The sequence below is a fragment of the Phalangium opilio genome, unplaced genomic scaffold (genome assembly GCF_054372755.1).
Source record: "Phalangium opilio isolate 3A_F unplaced genomic scaffold, DU_Popi_V2 ptg000100l_1, whole genome shotgun sequence".
Classification (NCBI taxonomy): Eukaryota; Metazoa; Arthropoda; class Arachnida; order Opiliones; family Phalangiidae; genus Phalangium; species Phalangium opilio.
Window position 1 is genome coordinate 277,960 of NW_028324203.1, and position 21,426 is coordinate 299,385.

A 21,426-nucleotide genomic window follows, 5' to 3' on the forward strand; every position below is an offset into this window, starting at 1 on the left:
CGGTCATCCTGGCGTGGTTTAGTGTAATTTGGACGTTTTAAAATTACATCTCTTCCAGTTATTTTCATAAAACATATCGTTTCAGAAGTGGAATTCGAACCCACGCCCTCAAACGAGGACCGGAATACATAGATTCACATCGTGATCCAATGAAACTAAGAACCCTTGAATCTGTAGCCTTAGACAGCTCGGCAATCCTGACATGGTTTTGTGTAATTTGGACGTTTTAAAATTACATCTCTTCCAGTTATTTTCATAAAACATATCGTGTCAGAAGTGGGATTCGAACCCACGCCCTCATACGAGGCCCAGAATACACAGATTGACATCGTGAACCAATGAAACTAAGAACCCTTGAGTCTGTCGCCTTAGACCGCTCGGTCATCCTGGCGTGGTTTAGTGTAATTTGGACGTTTTAAAATTACATCTCTTCCAGTTATTTTCATAAAACATATCGTTTCAGAAGTGGAATTCGAACCCACGCCCTCAAACGAGGAACGGAATACATAGATTCACATCGTGATCCAATGAAACTAAGAACCCTTGAATCTGTAGCCTTAGACAGCTCGGCAATCCTGACATGGTTTTGTGTAATTTGGACGTTTTAAAATTACATCTCTTCCAGTTATTTTCATAAAACACATCGTTTCAGAAGTGGAATTCGAACCCACGCCCTCAAACGAGGACCGGAATACACAGATTCACATCGTGATCCAATGAAACTAAGAACCCTTGAATCTGTAGCCTTAGACCGCTCGGCAAACCTGACATGGTTTTGTGTAATTTGGACGTTTTAAAATTACATCTCTTCCAGTTATTTTCATAAAACATATCGTGTCAGAAGTGGGATTCGAACCCACGCCCTCATACGAGGCCCAGAATACACAGATTGACATCGTGAACCAATGAAACTAAGAACCCTTGAGTCTGTCGCCTTAGACCGCTCGGTCATCCTGACGTGGTTTAGTGTAATTTGGACGTTTTAAAATTACATCTCTTCCAGTTATTTTCATAAAACATATCGTGTCAGAAGTGGGATTCAAACCCACGCCCTCATACGAGGCCCAGAATGACACAGTTTCACATCGTGAACGAAGGAAGCTAAACCCCTTGAGTCCGGCGCCTTACACCGCTCGGCCATCCTGCCGTGGTTTTAGGTCATTTAGACGATTAAAATTACATCTCTTCCAGTTATTTTCAAAAAACATATCGTGTCAGAAGTGGGATTCGAACCCACGCCCTCATACGAGGCCCAGAATACACAGATTGACATCGTGAACCAATGAAACTAAGAACCCTTGAATCTGTAGCCTTAGACCGCTCGGCAATCCTGACATGGTTTTGTGTAATTTGGACGTTTTAAAATTACATCTCTTCCAGTTATTTTCATAAAACATATCGTGTCAGAAGTGGGATTCGAACCCACGCCCTCATACGAGGCCCAGAATACACAGATTGACATCGTGAACCAATGAAACTAAGAACCCTTGAGTCTGTCGCCTTAGACCGCTCGGCAATCCTGACATGGTTTAGTGTAATTTGGACGTTTTAAAATTACATCTCTTCCAGTTATTTTCATAAAATATATCGTGTCAGAAGTGGGATTCGAACCCACGCCCTCATACGAGGCCCAGAATGACACAGTTTCACATCGTGAACGAAGGAAGCTAAGCCCCTTGAGTCTGGCGCCTTACACCGCTCGGCCATCCTGCCGTGGTTTTAAGTCATTTAGACGTTTAAAATTACATCTCTTCTAGTTATTTTCATAAAACACATCGTTTCAGAAGTGGAATTCAAACCCACGCCCTCAAACGAGGACCGGAATACACAGATTCACATCGTGATCCAATGAAACTAAGAACCCTCGAATCTGTAGACTTAGACCGCTCGGCAAACCTGACATGGTTTTGTGTAATTTGGACGTTTTAAAATTACATCTCTTCCAGTTATTTTCCAAAAACATATCGTGTCAGAAGTGGGATTCGAACCCACGCCTTCATCCGAGGACCAGAATTCACAGATTCACATCGTGAACGAAGTAAGCTAAGCCCCTTGAGTCTGGCGCCTTAGACCGTTCGGCCATCCTGACGTGATTTTGTGTAATTTGGACGTTTTTAAATTACATCTCTTCCAGTTATTTTCGTAAAACATCGTGTCAGAAATGGAATTCGAACGCACTCTCTCAAACGAGGACCAGAATAAACAGAATCACATCGTGATCCAATGAAACTAAGAACCCTTGAATCTGTAGCCTTAGACCGCTCGGAAATCCTGAAATGGTTTTGTGTAATTTGGACGTTTTAAAATTATATCTCTTCCAGTTATTTCCATAAAATATATCGTGTCAGAAGTGGGATTCGAACCCACGCCCTCATACGAGGCCCAGAATACACAGATTGACATCGTGAACCAATGAAACTAAGAACCCTTGAGTCTGTCGCCTTAGACCGCTCGGCAATCCTGACATGGTTTAGTGTAATTTGGACGTTTTAAAATTACATCTCTTCCAGTTATTTTCATAAAACATATCGTGTTAGAAGTGGGATTCGAACCCACGCCCTCATACGAGGCCCAGAATGACACAGTTTCACATCGTGAACGAAGGAAGCTAAGCCCCTTGAGTCTGGCGCCTTACACCGCTCGGCCATCCTGCCGTGGTTTTAAGTCATTTAGACGTTTAAAATTACATCTCTTCCAGTTATTTTCATAAAACACATCGTTTCAGAAGTGGAATTCGAACCCACGCCCACAAACGAGGACCGGAATACACAGATTCACATCGTGATCCAATGAAACTAAGAACCCTTGAATCTGTAGCCTTAGACACCTCGGCAATCCTGACATGGTTTTGTGTAATTTGGACGTTTTAAAATACATCTCTTCCAGTTATTTTCATAAAACATATCGTGTCAGAAAAGGGATTCGAACCCACGCCCTCATACGAGGCCCAGAATAACACAGATTCACTTCGTGAACGAAGGAAGCTAAGCCCCTTGAGTCTGGCGCCTTAGACCGTTCGGCCATCCTGACGTGATTTTGTGTAATTTGGACGTTTTTAAATTACATCTCTTCCAGTTATTTTCGTAAAACATCGTGTCAGAAGTGGGATTCGAACCCACGCCCTCATACGAGGCCCAGAATACACAGATTGACATCGTGAACCAATGAAACTAAGAACCCTTGAATCTGTAGCCTTAGACCGCTCGGCAATCCTGACATGGTTTTGTGTAATTTGGACGTTTTAAAATTACATCTCTTCCAGTTATTTTCATAAAACATATCGTGCCAGAAGTGGGATTCGAACCCACGCCCTCATACGAGGCCCAGAACACACAGATTGACATCGTGAACCAATGAAACTAAGAACCCTTGAGTCTGTCGCCTTAGACCGCTCGGTCATCCTGACGTGGTTTAGTGTAATTTGGACGTTTTAAAATTACATCTCTTCCAGTTATTTTCATAAAACATATCGTGTCAGAAGTGGGATTCAAACCCACGCCCTCATACGAGGACCAGAATTCACAGATTCACATCGTGAACGAAGGAAGCTAAGCCCCTTGAGTCTGGCGCCTTAGACCGCTCGGCCATCCTGACGTGATTTTGTGTAATTTGGACGTTTTAAAATTACATCTCTTCCAGTTATTTTCATAAAACATATCGTGTCAGAAGTGGGATTCGAACCCACGCCCTCATACGAGGCCCAGAACACACAGATTGACATCGTGAACCAATGAAACTAAGAACCCTTGAGTCTGTCGCCTTAGACCGCTCGGTCATCCTGACATGGTTTTGTGTAATTTGGACGTTTTAAAATTACATCTCTTCCAGTTATTTTCATAAAACATATCGTGTCAGAAGTGGGATTCAAACCCACGCCCTCATACGAGGACCAGAATTCACAGATTCACATCGTGAACGAAGGAAGCTAAGCCCCTTGAGTCTGTCGCCTTAGACCGCTCGGTCATCCTGGCGTGGTTTAGTGTAATTTGGACGTTTTAAAATTACATCTATTCCAGTTATTTTCATAAAACATATCGTTTCAGAAGTGGAATTCGAACCCACGCCCTCAAACGAGGACCGGAATACATAGATTCACATCGTGATCCAATGAAACTAAGAACCCTTGAATCTGTAGCCTTAGACAGCTCGGCAATCCTGACATGGTTTTGTGTAATTTGGACGTTTTAAAATTACATCTCTTCCAGTTATTTTCATAAAACATATCGTGTCAGAAGTGGGATTCGAACCCACGCCCTCATACGAGGCCCAGAATACACAGATTGACATCGTGAACCAATGAAACTAAGAACCCTTGAGTCTGTCGCCTTAGACCGCTCGGTCATCCTGGCGTGGTTTAGTGTAATTTGGACGTTTTAAAATTACATCTCTTCCAGTTATTTTCATAAAACATATCGTTTCAGAAGTGGAATTCGAACCCACGCCCTCAAACGAGGACCGGAATACATAGATTCACATCGTGATCCAATGAAACTAAGAACCCTTGAATCTGTAGCCTTAGACAGCTCGGCAATCCTGACATGGTTTTGTGTAATTTGGACGTTTTAAAATTACATCTCTTCCAGTTATTTTCATAAAACACATCGTTTCAGAAGTGGAATTCGAACCCACGCCCTCAAACGAGGACCGGAATACACAGATTGACATCGTGAACCAATGAAACTAAGAACCCTTGAATCTGTAGCCTTAGACCGCTCGGCAATCCTGACATGGTTTTGTGTAATTTGGACGTTTTAAAATTACATCTCTTCCAGTTATTTTCATAAAACATATCGTGCCAGAAGTGGGATTCGAACCCACGCCCTCATACGAGGCCCAGAACACACAGATTGACATCGTGAACCAATGAAACTAAGAACCCTTGAGTCTGTCGCCTTAGACCGCTCGGTCATCCTGACGTGGTTTAGTGTAATTTGGACGTTTTAAAATTACATCTCTTCCAGTTATTTTCATAAAACATATCGTGTCAGAAGTGGGATTCAAACCCACGCCCTCATACGAGGACCAGAATTCACAGATTCACATCGTGAACGAAGGAAGCTAAGCCCCTTGAGTCTGGCGCCTTAGACCGCTCGGCCATCCTGACGTGATTTTGTGTAATTTGGACGTTTTAAAATTACATCTCTTCCAGTTATTTTCATAAAACATATCGTGTCAGAAGTGGGATTCGAACCCACGCCCTCATACGAGGCCCAGAACACACAGATTGACATCGTGAACCAATGAAACTAAGAACCCTTGAGTCTGTCGCCTTAGACCGCTCGGTCATCCTGACATGGTTTTGTGTAATTTGGACGTTTTAAAATTACATCTCTTCCAGTTATTTTCATAAAACATATCGTGTCAGAAGTGGGATTCAAACCCACGCCCTCATACGAGGACCAGAATTCACAGATTCACATCGTGAACGAAGGAAGCTAAGCCCCTTGAGTCTGTCGCCTTAGACCGCTCGGTCATCCTGGCGTGGTTTAGTGTAATTTGGACGTTTTAAAATTACATCTCTTCCAGTTATTTTCATAAAACATATCGTTTCAGAAGTGGAATTCGAACCCACGCCCTCAAACGAGGACCGGAATATATAGATTCACATCGTGATCCAATGAAACTAAGAACCCTTGAATCTGTAGCCTTAGACAGCTCGGCAATCCTGACATGGTTTTGTGTAATTTGGACGTTTTAAAATTACATCTCTTCCAGTTATTTTCATAAAACATATCGTGTCAGAAGTGGGATTCGAACCCACGCCCTCATACGAGGCCCAGAATACACAGATTGACATCGTGAACCAATGAAACTAAGAACCCTTGAGTCTGTCGCCTTAGACCGCTCGGTCATCCTGGCGTGGTTTAGTGTAATTTGGACGTTTTAAAATTACATCTCTTCCAGTTATTTTCATAAAACATATCGTTTCAGAAGTGGAATTCGAACCCACGCCCTCAAACGAGGACCGGAATACATAGATTCACATCGTGATCCAATGAAACTAAGAACCCTTGAATCTGTAGCCTTAGACAGCTCGGCAATCCTGACATGGTTTTGTGTAATTTGGACGTTTTAAAATTACATCTCTTCCAGTTATTTTCATAAAACACATCGTTTCAGAAGTGGAATTCGAACCCACGCCCTCAAACGAGGACCGGAATACACAGATTCACATCGTGATCCAATGAAACTAAGAACCCTTGAATCTGTAGCCTTAGACCGCTCGGCAAACCTGACATGGTTTTGTGTAATTTGGACGTTTTAAAATTACATCTCTTCCAGTTATTTTCATAAAACATATCGTGCCAGAAGTGGGATTCGAACCCACGCCCTCATACGAGGCCCAGAACACACAGATTGACATCGTGAACCAATGAAACTAAGAACCCTTGAGTCTGTCGCCTTAGACCGCTCGGTCATCCTGACGTGGTTTAGTGTAATTTGGACGTTTTAAAATTACATCTCTTCCAGTTATTTTCATAAAACATATCGTGTCAGAAGTGGGATTCGAACCCACGCCCTCATACGAGGCCCAGAATACACAGATTGACATCGTGAACCAATGAAACTAAGAACCCTTGAGTCTGTCGCCTTAGACCGCTCGGCCATCCTGACGTGATTTTGTGTAATTTGGACGTTTTAAAATTACATCTCTTCCAGTTATTTTCATAAAACATATCGTGTCAGAAGTGGGATTCGAACCCACGCCCTCATACGAGGCCCAGAACACACAGATTGACATCGTGAACCAATGAAACTAAGAACCCTTGAGTCTGTCGCCTTAGACCGCTCGGTCATCCTGACATGGTTTTGTGTAATTTGGACGTTTTAAAATTACATCTCTTCCAGTTATTTTCATAAAACATATCGTGTCAGAAGTGGGATTCAAACCCACGCCCTCATACGAGGACCAGAATTCACAGATTCACATCGTGAACGAAGGAAGCTAAGCCCCTTGAGTCTGTCGCCTTAGACCGCTCGGTCATCCTGGCGTGGTTTAGTGTAATTTGGACGTTTTAAAATTACATCTCTTCCAGTTATTTTCATAAAACATATCGTTTCAGAAGTGGAATTCGAACCCACGCCCTCAAACGAGGACCGGAATATATAGATTCACATCGTGATCCAATGAAACTAAGAACCCTTGAATCTGTAGCCTTAGACAGCTCGGCAATCCTGACATGGTTTTGTGTAATTTGGACGTTTTAAAATTACATCTCTTCCAGTTATTTTCATAAAACATATCGTGTCAGAAGTGGGATTCGAACCCACGCCCTCATACGAGGCCCAGAATACACAGATTGACATCGTGAACCAATGAAACTAAGAACCCTTGAGTCTGTCGCCTTAGACCGCTCGGTCATCCTGGCGTGGTTTAGTGTAATTTGGACGTTTTAAAATTACATCTCTTCCAGTTATTTTCATAAAACATATCGTTTCAGAAGTGGAATTCGAACCCACGCCCTCAAACGAGGACCGGAATACATAGATTCACATCGTGATCCAATGAAACTAAGAACCCTTGAATCTGTAGCCTTAGACAGCTCGGCAATCCTGACATGGTTTTGTGTAATTTGGACGTTTTAAAATTACATCTCTTCCAGTTATTTTCATAAAACACATCGTTTCAGAAGTGGAATTCGAACCCACGCCCTCAAACGAGGACCGGAATACACAGATTCACATCGTGATCCAATGAAACTAAGAACCCTTGAATCTGTAGCCTTAGACCGCTCGGCAAACCTGACATGGTTTTGTGTAATTTGGACGTTTTAAAATTACATCTCTTCCAGTTATTTTCATAAAACATATCGTGCCAGAAGTGGGATTCGAACCCACGCCCTCATACGAGGCCCAGAACACACAGATTGACATCGTGAACCAATGAAACTAAGAACCCTTGAGTCTGTCGCCTTAGACCGCTCGGTCATCCTGACGTGGTTTAGTGTAATTTGGACGTTTTAAAATTACATCTCTTCCAGTTATTTTCATAAAACATATCGTGTCAGAAGTGGGATTCGAACCCACGCCCTCATACGAGGCCCAGAATACACAGATTGACATCGTGAACCAATGAAACTAAGAACCCTTGAGTCTGTCGCCTTAGACCGCTCGGTCATCCTGGCGTGGTTTAGTGTAATTTGGACGTTTTAAAATTACATCTCTTCCAGTTATTTTCATAAAACATATCGTTTCAGAAGTGGGATTCGAACCCACGCCCTCATACGAGGCCCAGAATACACAGATTGACATCGTGAACCAATGAAACTAAGAACCCTTGAGTCTGTCGCCTTAGACCGCTCGGTCATCCTGGCGTGGTTTAGTGTAATTTGGACGTTTTAAAATTACATCTCTTCCAGTTATTTTCATAAAACATATCGTTTCAGAAGTGGAATTCGAACCCACGCCCTCAAACGAGGACCGGAATACATAGATTCACATCGTGATCCAATGAAACTAAGAACCCTTGAGTCTGTCGCCTTAGACCGCTCGGTCATCCTGGCGTGGTTTAGTGTAATTTGGACGTTTTAAAATTACATCTCTTCCAGTTATTTTCATAAAACATATCGTTTCAGAAGTGGAATTCGAACCCACGCCCTCAAACGAGGACCGGAATACATAGATTCACATCGTGATCCAATGAAACTAAGAACCCTTGAATCTGTAGCCTTAGACAGCTCGGCAATCCTGACATGGTTTTGTGTAATTTGGACGTTTTAAAATTACATCTCTTCCAGTTATTTTCATAAAACACATCGTTTCAGAAGTGGAATTCGAACCCACGCCCTCAAACGAGGACCGGAATACACAGATTGACATCGTGAACCAATGAAACTAAGAACCCTTGAATCTGTAGCCTTAGACCGCTCGGCAATCCTGACATGGTTTTGTGTAATTTGGACGTTTTAAAATTACATCTCTTCCAGTTATTTTCATAAAACATATCGTGCCAGAAGTGGGATTCGAACCCACGCCCTCATACGAGGCCCAGAACACACAGATTGACATCGTGAACCAATGAAACTAAGAACCCTTGAGTCTGTCGCCTTAGACCGCTCGGTCATCCTGACGTGGTGTAGTGTAATTTGGACGTTTTAAAATTACATCTCTTCCAGTTATTTTCATAAAACATATCGTGTCAGAAGTGGGATTCAAACCCACGCCCTCATACGAGGACCAGAATTCACAGATTCACATCGTGAACGAAGGAAGCTAAGCCCCTTGAGTCTGGCGCCTTAGACCGCTCGGCCATCCTGACGTGATTTTGTGTAATTTGGACGTTTTAAAATTACATCTCTTCCAGTTATTTTCATAAAACATATCGTGTCAGAAGTGGGATTCGAACCCACGCCCTCATACGAGGCCCAGAACACACAGATTGACATCGTGAACCAATGAAACTAAGAACCCTTGAGTCTGTCGCCTTAGACCGCTCGGTCATCCTGACATGGTTTTGTGTAATTTGGACGTTTTAAAATTACATCTCTTCCAGTTATTTTCATAAAACATATCGTGTCAGAAGTGGGATTCAAACCCACGCCCTCATACGAGGACCAGAATTCACAGATTCACATCGTGAACGAAGGAAGCTAAGCCCCTTGAGTCTGTCGCCTTAGACCGCTCGGTCATCCTGGCGTGGTTTAGTGTAATTTGGACGTTTTAAAATTACATCTCTTCCAGTTATTTTCATAAAACATATCGTTTCAGAAGTGGAATTCGAACCCACGCCCTCAAACGAGGACCGGAATACATAGATTCACATCGTGATCCAATGAAACTAAGAACCCTTGAATCTGTAGCCTTAGACAGCTCGGCAATCCTGACATGGTTTTGTGTAATTTGGACGTTTTAAAATTACATCTCTTCCAGTTATTTTCATAAAACATATCGTGTCAGAAGTGGGATTCGAACCCACGCCCTCATACGAGGCCCAGAATACACAGATTGACATCGTGAACCAATGAAACTAAGAACCCTTGAGTCTGTCGCCTTAGACCGCTCGGTCATCCTGGCGTGGTTTAGTGTAATTTGGACGTTTTAAAATTACATCTCTTCCAGTTATTTTCATAAAACATATCGTTTCAGAAGTGGAATTCGAACCCACGCTATCAAACGAGGACCGGAATACATAGATTCACATCGTGATCCAATGAAACTAAGAACCCTTGAATCTGTAGCCTTAGACAGCTCGGCAATCCTGACATGGTTTTGTGTAATTTGGACGTTTTAAAATTACATCTCTTCCAGTTATTTTCATAAAACACATCGTTTCAGAAGTGGAATTCGAACCCACGCCCTCAAACGAGGACCGGAATACACAGATTGACATCGTGAACCAATGAAACTAAGAACCCTTGAATCTGTAGCCTTAGACCGCTCGGCAATCCTGACATGGTTTTGTGTAATTTGGACGTTTTAAAATTACATCTCTTCCAGTTATTTTCATAAAACATATCGTGCCAGAAGTGGGATTCGAACCCACGCCCTCATACGAGGCCCAGAACACACAGATTGACATCGTGAACCAATGAAACTAAGAACCCTTGAGTCTGTCGCCTTAGACCGCTCGGTCATCCTGACGTGGTTTAGTGTAATTTGGACGTTTTAAAATTACATCTCTTCCAGTTATTTTCATAAAACATATCGTGTCAGAAGTGGGATTCAAACCCACGCCCTCATACGAGGACCAGAATTCACAGATTCACATCGTGAACGAAGGAAGCTAAGCCCCTTGAGTCTGGCGCCTTAGACCGCTCGGCCATCCTGACGTGATTTTGTGTAATTTGGACGTTTTAAAATTACATCTCTTCCAGTTATTTTCATAAAACATATCGTGTCAGAAGTGGGATTCGAACCCACGCCCTCATACGAGGCCCAGAACACACAGATTGACATCGTGAACCAATGAAACTAAGAACCCTTGAGTCTGTCGCCTTAGACCGCTCGGTCATCCTGACATGGTTTTGTGTAATTTGGACGTTTTAAAATTACATCTCTTCCAGTTATTTTCATAAAACATATCGTGTCAGAAGTGGGATTCAAACCCACGCCCTCATACGAGGACCAGAATTCACAGATTCACATCGTGAACGAAGGAAGCTAAGCCCCTTGAGTCTGTCGCCTTAGACCGCTCGGTCATCCTGGCGTGGTTTAGTGTAATTTGGACGTTTTAAAATTACATCTCTTCCAGTTATTTTCATAAAACATATCGTTTCAGAAGTGGAATTCGAACCCACGCCCTCAAACGAGGACCGGAATATATAGATTCACATCGTGATCCAATGAAACTAAGAACCCTTGAATCTGTAGCCTTAGACAGCTCGGCAATCCTGACATGGTTTTGTGTAATTTGGACGTTTTAAAATTACATCTCTTCCAGTTATTTTCATAAAACATATCGTGTCAGAAGTGGGATTCGAACCCACGCCCTCATACGAGGCCCAGAATACACAGATTGACATCGTGAACCAATGAAACTAAGAACCCTTGAGTCTGTCGCCTTAGACCGCTCGGTCATCCTGGCGTGGTTTAGTGTAATTTGGACGTTTTAAAATTACATCTCTTCCAGTTATTTTCATAAAACATATCGTTTCAGAAGTGGAATTCGAACCCACGCCCTCAAACGAGGACCGGAATACATAGATTCACATCGTGATCCAATGAAACTAAGAACCCTTGAATCTGTAGCCTTAGACAGCTCGGCAATCCTGACATGGTTTTGTGTAATTTGGACGTTTTAAAATTACATCTCTTCCAGTTTTTTTCATAAAACACATCGTTTCAGAAGTGGAATTCGAACCCACGCCCTCAAACGAGGACCGGAATACACAGATTCACATCGTGATCCAATGAAACTAAGAACCCTTGAATCTGTAGCCTTAGACCGCTCGGCAAACCTGACATGGTTTTGTGTAATTTGGACGTTTTAAAATTACATCTCTTCCAGTTATTTTCATAAAACATATCGTGTCAGAAGTGGGATTCGAACCCACGCCCTCATACGAGGCCCAGAATGACACAGTTTCACATCGTGAACGAAGGAAGCTAAACCCCTTGAGTCCGGCGCCTTACACCGCTCGGCCATCCTGCCGTGGTTTTAGGTCATTTAGACGATTAAAATTACATCTCTTCCAGTTATATTCATAAAACATATCGTGTCAGAAGTGGGATTCGAACCCACGCCCTCATACGAGGCCCAGAATACACAGATTGACATCGTGAACCAATGAAACTAAGAACCCTTGAATCTATAGCCTTAGACCGCTCGGCAATGCTGACATGGTTTTGTGTAATTTGGACGTTTTAAAATTACATCTCTTCCAGTTATTTTCATAAAACATATCGTGTCAGAAGTGGGATTCGAACCCACGCCCTCATACGAGGCCCAGAACACACAGATTGACATCGTGAACCAATGAAACTAAGAACCCTTGAGTCTGTCGCCTTAGACCGCTCGGTCATCCTGACATGGTTTTGTGTAATTTGGACGTTTTAAAATTACATCTCTTCCAGTTATTTTCATAAAACATATCGTGTCAGAAGTGGGATTCAAACCCACGCCCTCATACGAGGACCAGAATTCACAGATTCACATCGTGAACGAAGGAAGCTAAGCCCCTTGAGTCTGTCGCCTTAGACCGCTCGGTCATCCTGGCGTGGTTTAGTGTAATTTGGACGTTTTAAAATTACATCTCTTCCAGTTATTTTCATAAAACATATCGTTTCAGAAGTGGAATTCGAACCCACGCCCTCAAACGAGGACCGGAATATATAGATTCACATCGTGATCCAATGAAACTAAGAACCCTTGAATCTGTAGCCTTAGACAGCTCGGAAATCCTGAAATGGTTTTGTGTAATTTGGACGTTTTAAAATTATATCTCTTCCAGTTATTTCCATAAAATATATCGTGTCAGAAGTGGGATTCGAACCCACGCCCTCATACGAGGCCCAGAATACACAGATTGACATCGTGAACCAATGAAACTAAGAACCCTTGAGTCTGTCGCCTTAGACCGCTCGGCAATCCTGACATGGTTTAGTGTAATTTGGACGTTTTAAAATTACATCTCTTCCAGTTATTTTCATAAAACATATCGTGTTAGAAGTGGGATTCGAACCCACGCCCTCATACGAGGCCCAGAATGACACAGTTTCACATCGTGAACGAAGGAAGCTAAGCCCCTTGAGTCTGGCGCCTTACACCGCTCGGCCATCCTGCCGTGGTTTTAAGTCATTTAGACGTTTAAAATTACATCTCTTCCAGTTATTTTCATAAAACACATCGTTTCAGAAGTGGAATTCGAACCCACGCCCACAAACGAGGACCGGAATACACAGATTCACATCGTGATCCAATGAAACTAAGAACCCTTGAATCTGTAGCCTTAGACACCTCGGCAATCCTGACATGGTTTTGTGTAATTTGGACGTTTTAAAATACATCTCTTCCAGTTATTTTCATAAAACATATCGTGTCAGAAAAGGGATTCGAACCCACGCCCTCATACGAGGCCCAGAATAACACAGATTCACTTCGTGAACGAAGGAAGCTAAGCCCCTTGAGTCTGGCGCCTTAGACCGTTCGGCCATCCTGACGTGATTTTGTGTAATTTGGACGTTTTTAAATTACATCTCTTCCAGTTATTTTCGTAAAACATCGTGTCAGAAATGGAATTCGAACGCACTCTCTCAAACGAGGCCCAGAATAAACAGAATCACATCGTGATCCAATGAAACTAAGAACCCTTGAATCTGTAGCCTTAGACCGCTCGGCAATCCTGAAATGGTTTTGTGTAATTTGGACGTTTTAAAATTACATCTCTTCCAGTTATTTTCATAAAACATATCGTGTCAGAAGTGGGATTCGAACCCACGCCCTCATACGAGGCCCAGAATACACAGATTGACATCGTGAACCAATGAAACTAAGAACCCTTGAATCTGTAGCCTTAGACCGCTCGGCAATCCTGACATGGTTTTGTGTAATTTGGACGTTTTAAAATTACATCTCTTCCAGTTATTTTCATAAAACATATCGTGCCAGAAGTGGGATTCGAACCCACGCCCTCATACGAGGCCCAGAACACACAGATTGACATCGTGAACCAATGAAACTAAGAACCCTTGAGTCTGTCGCCTTAGACCGCTCGGTCATCCTGACGTGGTTTAGTGTAATTTGGACGTTTTAAAATTACATCTCTTCCAGTTATTTTCATAAAACATATCGTGTCAGAAGTGGGATTCAAACCCACGCCCTCATACGAGGACCAGAATTCACAGATTCACATCGTGAACGAAGGAAGCTAAGCCCCTTGAGTCTGGCGCCTTAGACCGCTCGGCCATCCTGACGTGATTTTGTGTAATTTGGACGTTTTAAAATTACATCTCTTCCAGTTATTTTCATAAAACATATCGTGTCAGAAGTGGGATTCGAACCCACGCCCTCATACGAGGCCCAGAACACACAGATTGACATCGTGAACCAATGAAACTAAGAACCCTTGAGTCTGTCGCCTTAGACCGCTCGGTCATCCTGACATGGTTTTGTGTAATTTGGACGTTTTAAAATTACATCTCTTCCAGTTATTTTCATAAAACATATCGTGTCAGAAGTGGGATTCAAACCCACGCCCTCATACGAGGACCAGAATTCACAGATTCACATCGTGAACGAAGGAAGCTAAGCCCCTTGAGTCTGTCGCCTTAGACCGCTCGGTCATCCTGGCGTGGTTTAGTGTAATTTGGACGTTTTAAAATTACATCTCTTCCAGTTATTTTCATAAAACATATCGTTTCAGAAGTGGAATTCGAACCCACGCCCTCAAACGAGGACCGGAATACATAGATTCACATCGTGATCCAATGAAACTAAGAACCCTTGAATCTGTAGCCTTAGACAGCTCGGCAATCCTGACATGGTTTTGTGTAATTTGGACGTTTTAAAATTACATCTCTTCCAGTTATTTTCATAAAACATATCGTGTCAGAAGTGGGATTCGAACCCACGCCCTCATACGAGGCCCAGAATACACAGATTGACATCGTGAACCAATGAAACTAAGAACCCTTGAGTCTGTCGCCTTAGACCGCTCGGTCATCCTGGCGTGGTTTAGTGTAATTTGGACGTTTTAAAATTACATCTCTTCCAGTTATTTTCATAAAACATATCGTTTCAGAAGTGGAATTCGAACCCACGCCCTCAAACGAGGACCGGAATACATAGATTCACATCGTGATCCAATGAAACTAAGAACCCTTGAATCTGTAGCCTTAGACAGCTCGGCAATCCTGACATGGTTTTGTGTAATTTGGACGTTTTAAAATTACATCTCTTCCAGTTATTTTCATAAAACACATCGTTTCAGAAGTGGAATTCGAACCCACGCCCTCAAACGAGGACCGGAATACACAGATTGACATCGTGAACCAATGAAACTAAGAACCCTTGAATCTGTAGCCTTAGACCGCTCGGCAATCCTGACATGGTTTTGTGTAATTTGGACGTTTTAAAATTACATCTCTTCCAGTTATTTTCATAAAACATATCGTGCCAGAAGTGGGATTCGAACCCACGCCCTCATACGAGGCCCAGAACACACAGATTGACATCGTGAACCAATGAAACTAAGAACCCTTGAGTCTGTCGCCTTAGACCGCTCGGTCATCCTGACGTGGTTTAGTGTAATTTGGACGTTTTAAAATTACATCTCTTCCAGTTATTTTCATAAAACATATCGTGTCAGAAGTGGGATTCAAACCCACGCCCTCATACGAGGACCAGAATTCACAGATTCACATCGTGAACGAAGGAAGCTAAGCCCCTTGAGTCTGGCGCCTTAGACCGCTCGGCCATCCTGACGTGATTTTGTGTAATTTGGACGTTTTAAAATTACATCTCTTCCAGTTATTTTCATAAAACATATCGTGTCAGAAGTGGGATTCGAACCCACGCCCTCATACGAGGCCCAGAACACACAGATTGACATCGTGAACCAATGAAACTAAGAACCCTTGAGTCTGTCGCCTTAGACCGCTCGGTCATCCTGACATGGTTTTGTGTAATTTGGACGTTTTAAAATTACATCTCTTCCAGTTATTTTCATAAAACATATCGTGTCAGAAGTGGGATTCAAACCCACGCCCTCATACGAGGACCAGAATTCACAGATTCACATCGTGAACGAAGGAAGCTAAGCCCCTTGAGTCTGTCGCCTTAGACCGCTCGGTCATCCTGGCGTGGTTTAGTGTAATTTGGACGTTTTAAAATTACATCTCTTCCAGTTATTTTCATAAAACATATCGTTTCAGAAGTGGAATTCGAACCCACGCCCTCAAACGAGGACCGGAATATATAGATTCACATCGTGATCCAATGAAACTAAGAACCCTTGAATCTGTAGCCTTAGACAGCTCGGCAATCCTGACATGGTTTTGTGTAATTTGGACGTTTTAAAATTACATCTCTTCCAGTTATTTTCATAAAACATATCGTGTCAGAAGTGGGATTCGAACCCACGCCCTCATACGAGGCCCAGAATACACAGATTGACATCGTGAACCAATGAAACTAAGAACCCTTGAGTCTGTCGCCTTAGACCGCTCGGTCATCCTGGCGTGGTTTAGTGTAATTTGGACGTTTTAAAATTACATCTCTTCCAGTTATTTTCATAAAACATATCGTTTCAGAAGTGGAATTCGAACCCACGCCCTCAAACGAGGACCGGAATACATAGATTCACATCGTGATCCAATGAAACTAAGAACCCTTGAATCTGTAGCCTTAGACAGCTCGGCAATCCTGACATGGTTTTGTGTAATTTGGACGTTTTAAAATTACATCTCTTCCAGTTATTTTCATAAAACACATCGTTTCAGAAGTGGAATTCGAACCCACGCCCTCAAACGAGGACCGGAATACACAGATTCACATCGTGATCCAATGAAACTAAGAACCCTTGAATCTGTAGCCTTAGACCGCTCGGCAAACCTGACATGGTTTTGTGTAATTTGGACGTTTTAAAATTACATCTCTTCCAGTTATTTTCATAAAACATATCGTGTCAGAAGTGGGATTCGAACCCACGCCCTCATACGAGGCCCAGAATGACACAGTTTCACATCGTGAACGAAGGAAGCTAAACCCCTTGAGTCCGGCGCCTTACACCGCTCGGCCATCCTGCCGTGGTTTTAGGTCATTTAGACGATTAAAATTACATCTCTTCCAGTTATATTCATAAAACATATCGTGTCAGAAGTGGGATTCGAACCCACGCCCTCATACGAGGCCCAGAATACACAGATTGACATCGTGAACCAATGAAACTAAGAACCCTTGAATCTATAGCCTTAGACCGCTCGGCAATGCTGACATGGTTTTGTGTAATTTGGACGTTTTAAAATTACATCTCTTCCAGTTATTTTCATAAAACATATCGTGTCAGAAGTGGGATTCGAACCCACGCCCTCATACGAGGCCCAGAACACACAGATTGACATCGTGAACCAATGAAACTAAGAACCCTTGAGTCTGTCGCCTTAGACCGCTCGGTCATCCTGACATGGTTTTGTGTAATTTGGACGTTTTAAAATTACATCTCTTCCAGTTATTTTCATAAAACATATCGTGTCAGAAGTGGGATTCAAACCCACGCCCTCATACGAGGACCAGAATTCACAGATTCACATCGTGAACGAAGGAAGCTAAGCCCCTTGAGTCTGTCGCCTTAGACCGCTCGGTCATCCTGGCGTGGTTTAGTGTAATTTGGACGTTTTAAAATTACATCTCTTCCAGTTATTTTCATAAAACATATCGTTTCAGAAGTGGAATTCGAACCCACGCCCTCAAACGAGGACCGGAATATATAGATTCACATCGTGATCCAATGAAACTAAGAACCCTTGAATCTGTAGCCTTAGACAGCTCGGCAATCCTGACATGGTTTTGTGTAATTTGGACGTTTTAAAATTACATCTCTTCCAGTTATTTTCATAAAACATATCGTGTCAGAAGTGGGATTCGAACCCACGCCCTCATACGAGGCCCAGAATACACAGATTGACATCGTGAACCAATGAAACTAAGAACCCTTGAGTCTGTCGCCTTAGACCGCTCGGTCATCCTGGCGTGGTTTAGTGTAATTTGGACGTTTTAAAATTACATCTCTTCCAGTTATTTTCATAAAACATATCGTTTCAGAAGTGGAATTCGAACCCACGCCCTCAAACGAGGACCGGAATACATAGATTCACATCGTGATCCAATGAAACTAAGAACCCTTGAATCTGTAGCCTTAGACAGCTCGGCAATCCTGACATGGTTTTGTGTAATTTGGACGTTTTAAAATTACATCTCTTCCAGTTATTTTCATAAAACACATCGTTTCAGAAGTGGAATTCGAACCCACGCCCTCAAACGAGGACCGGAATACACAGATTCACATCGTGATCCAATGAAACTAAGAACCCTTGAATCTGTAGCCTTAGACCGCTCGGCAAACCTGACATGGTTTTGTGTAATTTGGACGTTTTAAAATTACATCTCTTCCAGTTATTTTCATAAAACATATCGTGTCAGAAGTGGGATTCGAACCCACGCCCTCATACGAGGCCCAGAATGACACAGTTTCACATCGTGAACGAAGGAAGCTAAACCCCTTGAGTCCGGCGCCTTACACCGCTCGGCCATCCTGCCGTGGTTTTAGGTCATTTAGACGATTAAAATTACATCTCTTCCAGTTATATTCATAAAACATATCGTGTCAGAAGTGGGATTCGAACCCACGCCCTCATACGAGGCCCAGAATACACAGATTGACATCGTGAACCAATGAAACTAAGAACCCTTGAATCTATAGCCTTAGACCGCTCGGCAATGCTGACATGGTTTTGTGTAATTTGGACGTTTTAAAATTACATCTCTTCCAGTTATTTTCATAAAACATATCGTGTCAGAAGTGGGATTCGAACCCACGCCCTCATACGAGGCCCAGAACACACAGATTGACATCGTGAACCAATGAAACTAAGAACCCTTGAGTCTGTCGCCTTAGACCGCTCGGTCATCCTGGCGTGGTTTAGTGTAATTTGGACGTTTTAAAATTACATCTCTTCCAGTTATTTTCATAAAACATATCGTGTCAGAAGTGGGATTCGAACCCACGCCCTCATACGAGGACCAGAATTCACAGATTCACATCGTGAACGAAGGAAGCTAAGCCCCTTGAGTCTGGCGCCTTAGACCGCTCGGCCATCCTGACGTGATTTTGTGTAATTTGGACGTTTTAAAATTACATCTCTTCCAGTTATTTTTGTAAAACATATCGTGTCAGAAGTGGGATTCGAACCCACGCCCTCATACGAGGCCCAGAATACACAGATTGACATCGTGAACAAATGAAACTAAGAACCCTTGAATCTGTAGCCTTAGACCGCTCGGCAATGCTGACATGGTTTTGTGTAATTTGGACGTTTTAAAATTACATCTCTTCCAGTTATTTTCAAAAAACATATCGTGTAAGAAGTGGGATTCGAACCCACGCCCTCATACGAGGCCCAGAATACACAGATTGACATCGTGAACCAATGAAACTAAGAACCCTTGCATCTGTAGCCTTAGACCGCTCGGCAATCCTGACATGGTTTTGTGTAATTTGGACGTTTTAAAATTACATCTCTTCCAGTTATTTTCATAAAACATATCGTGTCAGAAGTGGGATTCGAACCCACGCCCTCATACGAGGCCCAGAATACACAGATTGACATCGTGAACCAATGAAACTAAGAACCCTTGAGTCTGTCGCCTTAGACCGCTCGGTCATCCTGACGTGGTTTAGTGTAATTTGGACGTTTTAAAATTACATCTCTTCCAGTTATTTTCATAAAACATATCGTGTCAGAAGTGGGATTCGAACCCACGCCCTCAAACGAGGACCGGAATACACAGATTCACATCGTGATCCAATGAAACTAAGAACCCTTGAATCTGTAGACTTAGACCGCTCGGCAAACCTGACATGGTTTTGTGTAATTTGGACGTTTTAAAATTACATCTCTTCCAGTTATTTTCCAAAAACATATCGTGTCAGAAGTGGGATTCGAACCCACGCCCTCATACGAGGCCCAGAATACACAGATTGACATCGTGAACCAATGAAACTAAGAACCCTTGAATCTGTAGCCTTAGACAGCTCGGCAATCCTGACATGGTTTTGTGTAATTTGGACGTTTTAAAATTACATCTCTTCCAGTTATTTTCATAAAACACATCGTTTCAGAAGTGGAATTCGAACCCACGCCCTCAAACGAGGACCGGAATACACAGATTCACATCGTGATCCAATGAAACTAAGAACCCTTGAATCTGTAGCCTTAGACCGCTCGGCAAACCTGACATGGTTTTGTGTAATTTGGACGTTTTAAAATTACATCTCTTCCAGTTATTTTCATAAAACATATCGTGTCAGAAGTGGGATTCGAACCCACGCCCTCATACGAGGCCCAGAATGACACAGTTTCACATCGTGAACGAAGGAAGCTAAACCCCTTGAGTCCGGCGCCTTACACCGCTCGGCCATCCTGCCGTGGTTTTAGGTCATTTAGACGATTAAAATTACATCTCTTCCAGTTATATTCATAAAACATATCGTGTCAGAAGTGGGATTCGAACCCACGCCCTCATACGAGGCCCAGAATACACAGATTGACATCGTGAACCAATGAAACTAAGAACCCTTGAATCTATAGCCTTAGACCGCTCGGCAATGCTGACATGGTTTTGTGTAATTTGGACGTTTTAAAATTACATCTCTTCCAGTTATTTTCATAAAACATATCGTGTCAGAAGTGGGATTCGAACCCACGCCCTCATACGAGGCCCAGAACACACAGATTGACATCGTGAACCAATGAAACTAAGAACCCTTGAGTCTGTCGCCTTAGACCGCTCGGTCATCCTGACATGGTTTTGTGTAATTTGGACGTTTTAAAATTACATCTCTTCCAGTTATTTTCATAAAACATATCGTGTCAGAAGTGGGATTCAAACCCACGCCCTCATACGAGGACCAGAATTCACAGATTCACATCGTGAACGAAGGAAGCTAAGCCCCTTGAGTCTGTCGCCTTAGACCGCTCGGTCATCCTGGCGTGGTTTAGTGTAATTTGGACGTTTTAAAATTACATCTCTTCCAGTTATTTTCATAAAACATATCGTTTCAGAAGTGGAATTCGAACCCACGCCCTCAAACGAGGACCGGAATATATAGATTCACATCGTGATCCAATGAAACTAAGAACCCTTGAATCTGTAGCCTTAGACAGCTCGGCAATCCTGACATGGTTTTGTGTAATTTGGACGTTTTAAAATTACATCTCTTCCAGTTATTTTCATAAAACATATCGTGTCAGAAGTGGGATTCGAACCCA

The 21,426-nt window shown here is 42.7% G+C and overlaps 8 non-coding genes across 8 annotated transcripts; all 8 read right to left on the reverse strand.

The window, feature by feature from the left end:
- Window positions 1–3,472: 3,472 nt before the first annotated feature.
- On the reverse strand, window positions 3,473–3,594 carry TRNAL-CAA (transfer RNA leucine (anticodon CAA)). The gene is made up of 2 exons: window positions 3,557–3,594; window positions 3,473–3,518 (listed from the first exon to the last, which is right to left on the reverse strand). It is a non-coding gene; the product is annotated as a tRNA-Leu (tRNA).
- Window positions 3,595–4,982: 1,388 nt separating this feature from the next.
- TRNAL-CAA (transfer RNA leucine (anticodon CAA)) lies at window positions 4,983–5,104 on the reverse strand. The gene is made up of 2 exons: window positions 5,067–5,104; window positions 4,983–5,028 (listed from the first exon to the last, which is right to left on the reverse strand). It is a non-coding gene; the product is annotated as a tRNA-Leu (tRNA).
- A 1,388-nt stretch (window positions 5,105–6,492) lies between these two features.
- Window positions 6,493–6,615, reverse strand: TRNAL-CAA (transfer RNA leucine (anticodon CAA)). The gene is made up of 2 exons: window positions 6,578–6,615; window positions 6,493–6,538 (listed from the first exon to the last, which is right to left on the reverse strand). It is a non-coding gene; the product is annotated as a tRNA-Leu (tRNA).
- A 2,522-nt stretch (window positions 6,616–9,137) lies between these two features.
- TRNAL-CAA (transfer RNA leucine (anticodon CAA)) lies at window positions 9,138–9,259 on the reverse strand. Its single transcript has 2 exons — window positions 9,222–9,259; window positions 9,138–9,183 (listed from the first exon to the last, which is right to left on the reverse strand). It is a non-coding gene; the product is annotated as a tRNA-Leu (tRNA).
- A 1,388-nt stretch (window positions 9,260–10,647) lies between these two features.
- TRNAL-CAA (transfer RNA leucine (anticodon CAA)) lies at window positions 10,648–10,769 on the reverse strand. The gene is made up of 2 exons: window positions 10,732–10,769; window positions 10,648–10,693 (listed from the first exon to the last, which is right to left on the reverse strand). It is a non-coding gene; the product is annotated as a tRNA-Leu (tRNA).
- Window positions 10,770–14,230: 3,461 nt separating this feature from the next.
- Window positions 14,231–14,352, reverse strand: TRNAL-CAA (transfer RNA leucine (anticodon CAA)). The gene is made up of 2 exons: window positions 14,315–14,352; window positions 14,231–14,276 (listed from the first exon to the last, which is right to left on the reverse strand). It is a non-coding gene; the product is annotated as a tRNA-Leu (tRNA).
- A 1,388-nt stretch (window positions 14,353–15,740) lies between these two features.
- TRNAL-CAA (transfer RNA leucine (anticodon CAA)) lies at window positions 15,741–15,862 on the reverse strand. The gene is made up of 2 exons: window positions 15,825–15,862; window positions 15,741–15,786 (listed from the first exon to the last, which is right to left on the reverse strand). It is a non-coding gene; the product is annotated as a tRNA-Leu (tRNA).
- Window positions 15,863–19,137: 3,275 nt separating this feature from the next.
- Window positions 19,138–19,259, reverse strand: TRNAL-CAA (transfer RNA leucine (anticodon CAA)). Its single transcript has 2 exons — window positions 19,222–19,259; window positions 19,138–19,183 (listed from the first exon to the last, which is right to left on the reverse strand). It is a non-coding gene; the product is annotated as a tRNA-Leu (tRNA).
- Between the last annotated feature and the right edge of the window lie 2,167 nt (window positions 19,260–21,426).